The following is a 13,299-nucleotide window of genomic DNA, read 5'->3' as shown; positions in this document are numbered from 1 at the left end:
TTTCACAATCTTCCCGCGATTTGACTACTTTGAATAACTTTGTGTCATCGGCAAATCTGATTACCTCACTAGTTACCCCCATCTCTAGGTCATTTATGAATATGTTAAAAAGCAGAGGTCCCAGCACCGATCCCTGAGGGACCCCGCTAACTACCCTTCTCCATTGCGAATATTGACCTTTTAGTCCTACTCTCTGTTTCCTATCTTTCAACCAGTTTTTAATCCACAGTAAGACACTACCTCCGATCCCATGTCCCTCTAATTTCCTCTGTAGTCTTTCATGAGAGACCTTATCAAACGCCTTCTGAAAATCTAGATACACAATATCAACCGGCTCACCTTTATCCACATGTTTGTTTACTCCTTCAAAGAAATGCAGCAGATTGGTGAGGCAATACTTTTCTTCACTAAATCCATATTGGCTTTGTCCCATTAGTCCATGCTTTTCAATGTGCTCTGTAATTTTGTTCTTGATTATAGTCTCTACCATTTTGCCCGGCACCGATGTCAGACTCATCAGTTTATAATTTCCCGGGTCTCCTCTGGAACCTTTTTAAAATATCGGCGTTACTTTGGCCACCCTCCAATCTTCCGATACCATGCTCGATTTTAAGGATAAATTACAAATCAATAACATTAGCTCTGCCAGCTCATTTTTTAGTTCTATCAGTACCCTAGGGTGAATACCATCCGGTCCAGGAGATTTGCTACTCTTCAGTTTGCAGAACTGCTCCCACTCAAGGAACGCATTGCGTTCAAGATCTGCACAATTGTACACAAAATCATTCACGCAGACACCCCAATCTACATGCTAAACCTTGTGGACCTGTCTCCCAGAAACGCCATAAGATCAGCCCGCAAATTTCGCAATCTGCACTACCCCAGCTGTAAAGGACTGAAATACAAGCTGATACACGCCACCACCTTCTCTTACATGAGCATGCAGTTGTGGAATGCATTACCTACAGCCCTGAAAACTATTGACGAAATAACTAACTTTCGCAAATCTCTGAAGACATATCTCTTCAACAAGGCCTACAAAGATAACCCATAGCCTTACAAAACTACCTCACCAACCCAGCCAGTATTAGAGTCCACCTTCTATACTATCCTGCATAACATCCTCCTTCTCTCTTCCCTTTCTTAAACCTTGTACATTACCAATTGTATCTGATAACCTGGAATGACTATAACAAAACTCTGTAAGCCACATTGAGCCTGCAAATAGGTAGGAAAATGTGGGATACAAATGCAATAACTAAATAAATAAAATATTTCAATAAGTTTTTCCGACTCTTCAGCTTCGAATACCCTGTCCGGCACCGGTATCCCACCCAAATCTTCCTTGGTGAAGACTGAAGCAAAGAACTCATTTAGTTTTTCTGCTATTTCTTTGTCTTCCTTGATCGTCCCTTTTACACCCCGGTCATCCAGCGTGCCAACCGATTCTTTTGCCGGTTTCCTGCTTTTAATGTATCTAAAAAATTTTTTACTATCAGTTTTTGCCTCTAGCGCTATCTTTCTTTCAAAATCCCTCTTTGCCTTTCTTATCAGCGCTTTGCATCTGTCTTGACATTTCTTATGCCGCTTCTTATTTTCCTCATTCGGTTCCTTCTTCCATTTTCTGAAGGATTCCTTTTTAGCTCCAATAGCCTCCTTTACCTTGTAAAGGGGAGGTCCGCTTCCTCCTCTTGGGTGGAGCCAGCAAGCCTGTGGGGCTCCCAGGGTTCCAGGACAGAATTCTGCTGACTCAGGGCCAAAGCATTTTATTATCAAGGCAATTTCATACCAAAAAATCATAATATATTCTTCAAAACAAAAGGTACAGCCCCCTTAATATAGTCTTCAAAAGAAAAATGTACAGTCCTCATAAGATAATCTTCAAAAGGAAAAAAGGTACAGTCCAGGTCCCAAAATCCCTCAGCGAACGCTCAGCTCCTCAAGACCTCAGGTCTTCTATTAGGGCATTAGCTTTCCCTTCCCCCTCCTTCAGAAGGGTTTAGTAAGAGTTCAGCGCATTTCCAATATAGCACAACAGTTCAGAACAAATCTTCATGGACAGTCTTTGCACATCAAATCAATACCACAGATCACCTGCCTTTTCACAGCAGAGAGGGAACCCTATAAGGAGCAGGGTTGGCAGTTTCTCCCACCTCTCAGCACCACGCCCGGTGTGGCCTCCTCCACTGCCTTCAAGTGCTGGGCAGGGCAACCTTTGAATTCTCCCACTCCATGGTAGCTGGCTCCTCTCCCTTAGGCAGCTCTAGTGGCAGGCTACTTCCTTCCTCCACATACTCCATGGAATCTTTCCATTCGTCTCCCCTCCTCCCTGGTGACGGAGAGCCTCCAGGAAATCTGTTCTCCCCTTCTCACAGCTGGGGGGAATTATATACTGATGGTGAAGTCAGGGAAACTGAGCTTCATCCTTCCCTCGCACTCTAGTGGGGAAGGGAGTAACAGGCTTACCCTGCCTCGAGCCATTGCTCCCCCTGCTGGGACTGGGAATCCATTCCATCTTTTTAGGACTACTCTCCTCACTCATTCTTGCAAGGACTTCTGAGACCCGTAGTTCTGGGCTCAACTGCTTCACTGGGGAGTCTCTGGGGCTTGCCTTGTCACAACCTCACTTTTTAACCACGCCGGCTGTCGTTTGGTTTTCTGTCCTCCTTTTCTGATACCTAACATTCTATTTGCTTTTTTTAGCCACCGCAGCACACTGAGCAGAGCATTTCAACGTATCATCAACAATGACGCTGAGATCCCTTTCTTGGTAGGTGACTCCTAACGTGGAACCTTGCATTACGTAGCTATAGTTTGGGTTCCTCTTTCCCACATGCATCAATTTGCACTTGCTCACATTAAACGTCATCTGCCATTTAGACGCCTAGTCTGCCATTCTCGTAAGGTCCTCTTGTAATTTTTCACAGTCCTCTCACGATTTAATAACTTTGAATAACTATCTCTACATCAGGAAGCAGGTGAAAGCTTGGCTCTTCAACCAGGCCTTTAATGGAAGAAGTAACTGACTTGTTAGTCTCACTCAAACACACAAGGAGTGACTCGGGCTGCACAAACTGCAGCAGGACATGTTTATCCACTCCTACCCTCACTGAGATAATATTTAACCATCTCTCTGACTTCATGTGCAACTTTCTTTAAATCAGTCACCTTACTGTCTAACTCTTCTTACTCTCTTACATATATGTTACATATGTTACATCTTTGCTTTATCCTTCACTATCAACTAAAATGTTCTATTATGTATTGTGTTGACATTGTAATACTTTGTATTGTTATTTGAATATTTTTACTGCTGTAATTGCCTATTGCTCATGTTTGATCTATTCTTACTGTACACTGCCTTGAGTGAATTCCTTCAAAAAGGCGGTAAATAAATCCTAATAAATAAATAAATAAAAATAAAATAAAGTGACTAACTGGGTTAAAAATGGTTATGTGGAAGGAGACAGAGGGTAGTGGTAAATGGAGTTTGCTCCAAGGAAAAGGATGTTATCAGTGGTGTACCACAGGGATCAGTCCTTGGGCCAGCTCTTTATAACATCTTTGTGAGTAATATTATGGAAGGACTGTCTAGTAAGGTTTGTCTCTTTGTGGACGATACCAAGCTTATAATAAGGTAGGCACCCCAGAAAGCATGGATAGCCTACGGAGGGATCTGGCAACTCAGATTTAATGTTAAAAAATGCAAGGTCATACACTTAGTTTGCAAAAATCAAAGGGAAAGGTATAGGATAGAGGGTGAAGGACTTTTGTATATGAAAGAAGAGCCAGATTTGGGGGTGATTGTGTCTGATGATCTCAAGGTGGCCAAACAGGTAGAAAAGGTGACTGTCAAAGCTGTAAGGATGCTCGGGTGCATAGGGAGAAGAATGGCCAGCAGGCAAAAAGAGGTGATAGTACCCTTGTATAAATCTCTGGTGAGGCCCTATTTAGAATACTATCAGCGGCATAATCGAAAGAGAAGGACGCCCATCTTCTGACACAAATCGGGAGATGGGCGTCCTTCTCTCAGAGTCGCTCAAATCGGCATAATCGAAAGCTGATTTTGGGCGTCCTCAACTGCTTTCCGTTGTGGGGATGACCAAAGTTCATGGGGGTGTGTACCGAAGGCGGGACGGGGGCATGGTTAAGAGATGGGTGTCCTCGACCGATAATGGAAAAAAGAAGTGCGTCCCTGACGAGCATTTGGCCGACTTTACTTGGTCCAATTTTTTTCACGGCCAAGCCTCGAAAAGGTGCCCAAACTGACCAGATGACCACCGGAGGGAATGGGGGATGACCTCCCCTTACTCCCCCAGTGGTCACCAACCCCCTCCCACCCAAAAAAAAAATTAAAAAACATTTTTTCCAGCCTCTATGCCAGCCTCAAATGTCATACCTAGCTCCATCACAGCAGTATGCATGTTCCTGGAGCAGTTTTTAGTAGGTGCAGTGCACTTTAGGCAGGTGGACCCAGGCCCATCCCCCCCTACCTGTTACACTTGTGGTGGTAAATGTGAGCCTTCCAAAACCCACCCGAAAACCACTGTACCCACAAGTAGATGCCCCCACCTTCACCTCTTAGGGCTATGGTAGTGGTGTACAGTTGTGGGGAGTGGGTTTGGGGGGGGGTTGGGGGGCTCAGCACCAAAGGTAAAGGAGCTATGCACCTGGGAGCAATTTGTGAAGTCCACTGCAGTGCCCCCTAGGGTGCCTGGTTGGTGTCCTGGCATGTGAGGGGAACCAGTGCAATACGAACGCTGGCTCCTCCCACGACCAAAGGGCTTGCATTTGGTCGCTTTTGAGATGGGCATCCTCGGTTTCCATTATCAGCGAAAACCAAGGTCGTCCATCTCTAAGGTCGACCATCTCAACATTTAGGTCGATCATCTCTTAGGTCGACCTAAATGTTGAGATTTGGGCATCCCCGACCGTATTATCGAAACGAAAGATGGACGCCCATCTTGTTTCGATAATACGGGATGCCCTGCCCCATCCTCAGAGATGGGCATCCCCGTTCGAAAGTGCCCATCCACGTGCAATTATGGACACTGCACCTACAAAAAGATATAAACAGGATGGAGTCTGTCCAGAGGATGGCTACAAAATTGGTCAGTGGTCTCTTTCATAAAGCATTTGGGGACAGACTTAAGGATCTCGATATGTATACTTTGGAACAAAAGTGAGAGAGAGGGGATATGATAGAGATATTTAAATATCTCTGTGGCATTAATGTACAGGAGGTGAGACTTTCAAATGAAGGAAAATTATGTAATGAGAGGTCATAGGATGAAGTTAAGAGGCTCAGGAGTGCAAAAACTTACCACACTTTAGCCCCCTCCCCCCCATTTGTTTTATTGTGCTGGTATGGTTTTAAATTATGAGATTGTATTTATTGTTTTATGAAATTGCTTTTAGATTTATATTTTCTCTGAAGTAGGTGTAAATATTTATTTAGGAGTCCTTTTACTAAGGTGCACTAACGGATTTAGCTCGCACTGATTATCACACTCTGAATGCCATGCAGGAATATAATGTGCCGCATGGTATTTTATATGTAATTTGTACCAATCTAAGGGGTCCTTTTACTAATGATTAGTGCAGGTTATCTGAAGAAGGGCCTGTAGGAATAAAATGGGTCCTGTAGCAAATAATTTTCACTAACCTTTAGTAGCAGAGCCCTAAAATGTTTAGCTAAAGTGGAGTAGAAATTTTAAAATAAATAAATATAATAGACTTATACAGTGACCCTTGGTAATACACAAATTCTCTTGCACAAATGTATACCTGTTCCAAAGATATAAATGTGTGCATGTTCTCTATGACCCACCAAAGTCCCTGGGAATGCCTATGTACAAATTGCATAAAAGTAGACAGAATTTTGCAGTCCACCTACTTTTTATGCATGTATACTGGCACACAAATTTAGAACAGTTGTTTTCTATATGTAGAACATGCTTTACATGGAAAATGCTTTATAAATTACCCTGATGCAGTACTTGCAAAATATCCTCTCACTGAACCATTTTAAACCTCTGTTGTCACATCATAAAGTATGTTAATTACAACTTAGGTTGCCAGGGCAACATCAACAACAAAACCCCTCAGGTTTTTATTTTTCGTATTTAACTTTTGTCCATGGCCAGGGGCAGAATGGTACAGCTCATTTAATGGTTTTCATTGCTTGCTCTTAAATACTATATCTCAACTGAAAGATATTCACAAACATGACATAAACCAGCTATACCAAAAGGGTTTCTTTTGAAATAATTAGTTATCACCAGTCTATCATCTGGATCACAGTTTGTACTACTTGAGAACACTGTATAAACATCACTGTACTATTTATATTTGCTCATTCCCAGAACAGCTACTCATGAACACGGCCACCAAGAGACAGAGCTGGGTCTGGGGCAGGTTTGCCGCAGCTGCTGCTCCCTCCCCCACCTGGGCTGCAGTTGCCAGTAGCAGTACACCTATGATGTGGCTGGCAGGCATTCTTCCCAAGCCCCACCAGCCGAAAACTCCCAACTGTCCCTCCTGCATACCTTGTAAATAGATCTTCACCTGCAGCAAGTAGCGACTGATACATGCTGTAGGGCCAACAAGAACAGTGTGTATTAGTTGCTGCTCGCTGCAGGTGAAAATCTATTTAAAAGGTATACCGGGGGGGGGGGGGGGATGTTTGAGAGACCATATGGTATGGAGGCGAGAGTGGGAGAGACCAAATCACTTGTGGGACAAGTTCTTCTGCCCACCCATCTTGGGCCTAGGCCCACCCAAAATTGGGTGACTGGCTACACCCCTGCTCTAGGAGCCTTGCCAGCACTGGGCCACCCTTGGAAAACGGGCCCATGGAATCTCTCCACCCCTGCCTCCCCCCTGTCGTTGGCACTGATCATGAAACATGACAACACAATATGTACTAGAACATTACAATTGGTAGTGAAGGGTAAGGCAAAGTTGTAACATATAGATGAATAAGAAAGTAAGAAGAATTAGAAATAAGGTGATTGATTTGAAGAAAGTTGCACGTGAGGTCAGAGAGATGGTTAAATATTATCTCAGCTAGGGTAGGAGTGGATAAACATGTCCCACTGCAGTATGTGCAGCCCGAGTCAATCCTTGTGTGTGTGTCAGTGAGACTAACAAGTTAGTTACTTCTTCCATTAAAGGCTTGGTTGAAGAGCCAAGCTTTCACCTGCTTCCTGAAGTAGAGGTAGCTTAATAGCAGTTTATAGACTTTTCCTCTAGGAACTTGTCCAAACCTTTTCATTGTGCTGATACCACATTCTCTGGCAGAGTAACTATTCGTTGAGTGAAAAAATATTTCCTTCTATTAATTTTTAAAAGTATTACCATGTTATTTCATTGAGTGTCCCCTAGTCTTTGTACTTTTTGAAAGAATAAACTATCAATTCACATTTACCCGTTCTACTCCACTCAGGATATTGTAGAACTCTATCATATCCCCTCTCAGTCATCTCTTCTCTAAGCTGAAGAGCCTAACCTCTTAAGCCTTTCTTCATATGAGAGGAATTCACTTCTCTTAATCATTCCATTTGCCCTTCTTTAAACCTTTTCTAATTTTGCTATATCTTTTTTAAAATACCATTCTTACAGGAGGGATTATGGGGCTTTATGTGGTTGCAAAATATATGTTTAAATTAACAGCATGATGGTCCAGTGTGTAGTGTCAGGGGTTAATATTTTTCTATATTAGATTTTCAGGCTACATAATTAAACTGCTACTTCAAAGGTATTTACCTGTTTTATTAATATAGCTTTATAAGAAATTTATATTTGTTATAAAGCAAAGTTGAAGGATATGTACAAGGAGATGTTAATCATTAGATAATTTTGTATGATTGTTGAAATGAGTGTCTATGTTATTATCTTCAGTATGGAAGTTTTGTCTGTGTTGTCCTATCATATAATGGACTTCCTAGTTTAAAGTACATTGTATGCTATTGTACAGTTTTTGACTTGTAAACTGTTCTGGCTTGCTATGCAATAAGTGACGGTATAGTAAACAAATAAACGATAAACAATATGTGCCATTGTGGTAATTATTTTGCCGGATACTGCAATGTATGTTGAGGTGTTGACCAGACACATGTCTACTATAATGGCAGAGTTTAAGTTATGAGGATAATGCTACTATATTTAAAAATGTTAGTGTTTCCAAAGTTTCTATATGTGTGTATGGGGTTATTGTTGATGCAGGACAGACTGTATACTTAGCAATCTATTATCAAGTGTACTCTATGGTATTATTTAGTACATCAAGAACTACTCACACCTATATTACTAGTGCCCCCCCATGTTAACTCTGGACCCCCCCAAATGTCAGGTCTGGCTACGCCACTGGTGTGCATATAAATATGTGCCATCTTGTCAGTGCACATTTTTCTATGTGTGTGTACCATCACACTGTTTCTAAAAAGGCTATTTCCACATGTAGAATAGGCTTTGCAGATGGGAAAACGTTTAGAGGCCAACATTCAGTTGAGTGGAAACTGTATGTCTTTATGCCAGATTTTCAGCCACACTATATTTTTAAGTAGAGCCATGAATAACGCGGTCTTAAACTTAAATGTATAAGGGGTCTCTTTACTAAGGTGCGCCAAAAAATGGCCTGCACTAGTGTAGGCGCGTGTTTTGGACATGCACAGGTCCATTTTTCAGCACACCTGTAACAAAGGCCTTTTTTTGGCTGAAAATGGACATGTGGCAAAATAAAATTTGGCGTGCGTCTATTTTGGGCTTGTGACCTTACCACCACCCATTGACTTAGCAGTAAGGTCTCACACGTTAACCAGGTGGTAATTGTCAGTGCACATACACTGGCATTTACTGCCTGGTTAGCGCTGTGCGGTAGAAAATAAAAAATATTTTCGGATGCGTTTATCGGACGCACGTAAGAAATGGAATTACCGCCCGGGGCACGTGGTAGCTGGGTGGTAGTTCCAAATTGAAGCATGTGGGATGTGCGTAGGCACCTATGCACCTTTGTAAAAGGACCCCAAAGTTTGTTATGTATCAATTTTAAGCTGCGCCAAATCTGCTTTTGACATAACTTATCTGGTTATTATTAAGCAGATAGTCAAAGAAATGTCAGTATATTCCTAAGTCACTGAATATTGTGGCTCAGAAATATGTGGATATTTTGTATTGATATCTTTATGTCTGCTATTTCTATGGCTGAGATATCTGGATGAAGTTAGCAGGATAAAGGCCAAATATCACTCCTATTCAATTAAGTTTTAATCATACCCTGGAACATCCCAGGCCCTCCTAGAGATAATGCAGATAAATTATTGCTGGTCATAAATTTGTCTAGACAATTTGTTTTTTTAACTTGATGACATTTATATTAAGTTTTAAAGACATTAAACTTAAACAGAACATCATTTGTGAACTGATTTATATGCACAGATGAAAAACCTAATAACAAGACACAGAAAAAGAAAAGGAGTATTCTTTATACCCACAATTTAATGCTGTCCTCCCTCCTAGCACTTCTGTTCCTTTCTTAAATAGACTGTGCAAAACCTGCAGCTAACGTGCAACAGTCCACACTGGTCAATCTCTAAAACAGTTATAAAGTGTTAATGTTGTAAAAGTCCCCAACTTTTTCAGATTTATGTTGATTGCTGGTCTCTATAGCTGTAAGTCTCTCCATAAGAAACGTATGATATAATTTCTGATGCTATTTATCCAGAGAAGGGGATTACGACTTTTTCCAAGCAGCAGTATTAATGCTTCTTTGCTGCCATACAGCAGTTCAGTAAGAGTTTTCAAGTGATGGATTCTCCATTGGCCAAATCCAAGCTGATTAGACCCATACCCTGGTAGCTGGTGCCAAAACTTAGAAAGGAAGGATTTATCTGGGTAACTCTTGACATACCCAGTCCCAGATAAGTCATTTTTAATATGGACCTCTAGCTGCTAAGTTCAAGTTAGGGCAGCTGTTTGTACGGTCCTTTTTAAATGGAAAGAGTTGTCTGGATGGCACTTAATATCAAAACTGTCTCCATAACTGTTGACCCCAACTCCTGTGTAGCATCCCTTTACTGGGTGCTCCTGGATTCAGGGTCTGACCTGGCTGGAGCCTCCTAAAGGCAGTCTCTGTGGGTTCCTCATTCACTTGGTGCTCGGTGTTTCTACCTGGGGAAGAAAAGTGCTAGCAGGTGGGATTACTCTTTTCTCCCCCAAAGAAAAATCCAAAAAAAGAACTGCTGTGAACAGGGCTAGCTAATAAATTAAGCAGGTTTTATTTAACTATTTACACAGGTCTATATATATTCAGCTGTTATACACAAACACCAATAGTCTTGGCACTTAACTTCTTAAAGCAAATTTAAACAAACACCAATAGTACTGGCACTTAACCTCTTAAACCAAAAAAACTCTAGTACTAACAGTTAGTCTTTGATTCAGGCATTCAAAATCAGTGACTTAGTCCTTCACACCGGAGATGCCAGATGGCAAAAGATTTCCCAACCCAATCCATGCCCAAAGATAGCTTATAGCTTGATAGGCAGCTTGGGCTATCTGAGGAGCAGGGGTAGGAGGTTGCCCCCCCATCCCCGTAGTCACTGCCTCACCAAAAAAATAGTTTGACAAGCTATCTGAGGAGCCTCACCTGTGTGTGGTGCTTGCTTTGTCTCCTCCTCCAAAAACCCCATGTAGTCACTGCTCATGCACTTGCATTGCTGCTGATGAGTCATCATTAATTGATAATCTCTTATTGGCCAAATTCAGAGCCAGAATGAGGCTTGAGATGCATCAAGCCTTGTTCTGGCTCCAAATTTGACCAATTTGAGACAGAGCCAGAAACTTCCCAGAAAGTCGCAAATCGTGACTGTTCAAAAGTGCCAGCATGCAACTTATAAAAGCTGTCCAATTCCGTGGGACAACCGCAGAGTTGGCAACTCTGCTTCACACACTGTTCAGACCCTGTCAGTCTTGCTTGCCAAGGTAGTAGCAGTAAGTTCTTCCCTGCTGCTTAGTTAAGGTAGTGTTTGGCTAGGTCCCTCTTGTCCTTTCCTTGCAAGTCCATCCTCTCCCAGCCCCCTTAGACCTCATCACTCCTATAGATCTCATCACTCCTTTTTGGGCTGGTGGCTGTTGTGCTGGAACCCAGGCTGGCTATGCCTGTTCCTGCTGTAGCTTTCTGAAAGCTTTTCTTTGGCTTTGGGGGCTGGCTGTCCTCCTAAGAGCTATCCTCCTCTGCTGGGCTCCTAGGGCTGGCCACACCTGGTGCCCTAGTGCTGATTTCACCCTGAAGGCTTTTAGCCTCATTGGGCCCTTAGTGCTGATTACACCTCAGAGGCCTTCACCCTCACTGGGCCCCCAGTATTGATTGCACCCTTGTTCCTCTCTGGTCCTGTCTTCAAGATGATCCTCTAGGGTTTTTCCTTGCTGGGGTTCAGGATTGCCAGCCCTTAACAGGGCTCTACAATTGACAGTTCCAGGTTTCTCCACTAGACGATTACATCTTCTCTTCTTGGTCCTAAGCACTGATAGTGCCCCTGCAGGCCATTTTCTTCTGCCCTAAGGTATTCTTGCTCCCAAGGGCTGCTGTTCCTTCTTCTGCCATGTGTTGCTCTGCTCCCAAGAGCTTTCAGTCTTTGTATTTTCAGAAATGTCTCTAAAGATATTTTCCCTGTTGGAATTCAGATTTACCAGCCTTTTTCTTTAATCAACAATTCCAGAGTTTCCCCACTAAAGAGCAATCTCTTCATCCAGCCAGCACCATAAAAATGGCTCAGCTTGAGTCATGCTCTTAACCAAAACCTTTTTCCTAAACTACCTTTACTAGTCTTGCCATTAGTCACCCTCCCCCCTCAACTCGGGGGAAGCAGGTTTTCATTTCCCTCAATTTGATTCAGCTTTCTCCATATGGTATATAGGCATAGTTTGACCCACAAGCTTTATTAACTTCAGTGAATTAATGTCCTCAAGGTGTGTGGAAATGCTCCCATTCACCTGTCTGTCTGCCCTCATTTGCATGTAGGAAAAGCTGAAGGACCCATCCCTTCTCCTGCAAATTGTAACAAAGTTCAATCAGCTACCTTCCTGTATAGCTTTGCTAAGGCAAGCAAACTGACAGTTATGAACTCAGAAAGAATAACCCTGCTTATGTTTTTAAAAGCAGTTTACCAGGATTTCTTTTCTCTCCTTTCTCTCATTAAAACCCACTTCACTGGGAGAGGGGGGGAGGGGTGTCACCTGTATTACTGCTCCTCCTAAATATATAACTTTTGGACAGACCTCAAGATGTTTGTCCAAAAGTTCAGTGTTTTTTTTTAATATCGACTTCAAATTTTCTTTGCTATGCTAACTGCAATAATAGTATTCAAAGCTGTTTAATATAGCTGTCACTTTCCATTTTAAATATAACTTAATTGTGAAATTTAGTATAGGCGTAATGATAAATATCTATTCCTGATTATGATTTGTGTTACATATTTATATTTATGAAAATCTGACATTTTAGTGGCAACATATTGTTGGTTGCCTGAATTACTTCGATGCTAAAGCTGTTATTAGTTTCTGTTCCTGACTGGAGTTGTAATATAAGAGTTATGTGTGTGCGTAGAAAAAAAAGTGTTCATTTTCTATTTGTTTTATTTTATTTGTGTTGTTTTAATGTACATATGATTTAACACACACTGAAATGAAACAAGGTTTGAAGTGTGCCCTTATGGTGTGACACAATGGTGCTTTTCCTCTTCTGTTCACAGACACAGGCAAGTCTACATGGAGTGCACGGTGGGGAGGCATGTGGTGCTAAGTGCCTATGTGCATGTGCAAATTACACTCACAGAGCTATACCCAGTAGCGCTCAATTGGATTCACACGGATTTATATTTTCTCTGAAGCAGGTGCAAATATTTATTTAGGGGTCCTTTTACTAAGGTGTGCTAATGAATTTAGCGTGTGCTAATGATTAGCATGTGTTGGGCTTACCGCCACTTTGTGAAAGGGCCCCTAAATCTGTTAGTGCAGTATGCAGCAAGTACAGCTTGATGCATATGTACTTCATGTGTGTGCATATACTCCATTTGTGTACATGTGTAAAGCACACGTGTACATCACAGCTCTGCTTCAAACTATACCTCAGGATTGCTATGTGCATATTGGGTAGGAGTAGGCCTAAAGGGACAATATTCAGTGTGCTTTAACTAGGTAGGAGGGATCCTACCCGGTTAAATCATTTTGACCAAATCCGTCACTGATATTCAACTGCTGTGAGAGTGCAGGTGAAAGGGGATCCGGGAAGGCACGAAG

The sequence above is a fragment of the Microcaecilia unicolor genome, chromosome 9 (assembly GCF_901765095.1).
Source record: "Microcaecilia unicolor chromosome 9, aMicUni1.1, whole genome shotgun sequence".
NCBI classification, from domain to species: Eukaryota; Metazoa; Chordata; class Amphibia; order Gymnophiona; family Siphonopidae; genus Microcaecilia; species Microcaecilia unicolor.
This window is presented reverse-complemented; position numbering follows the sequence as displayed.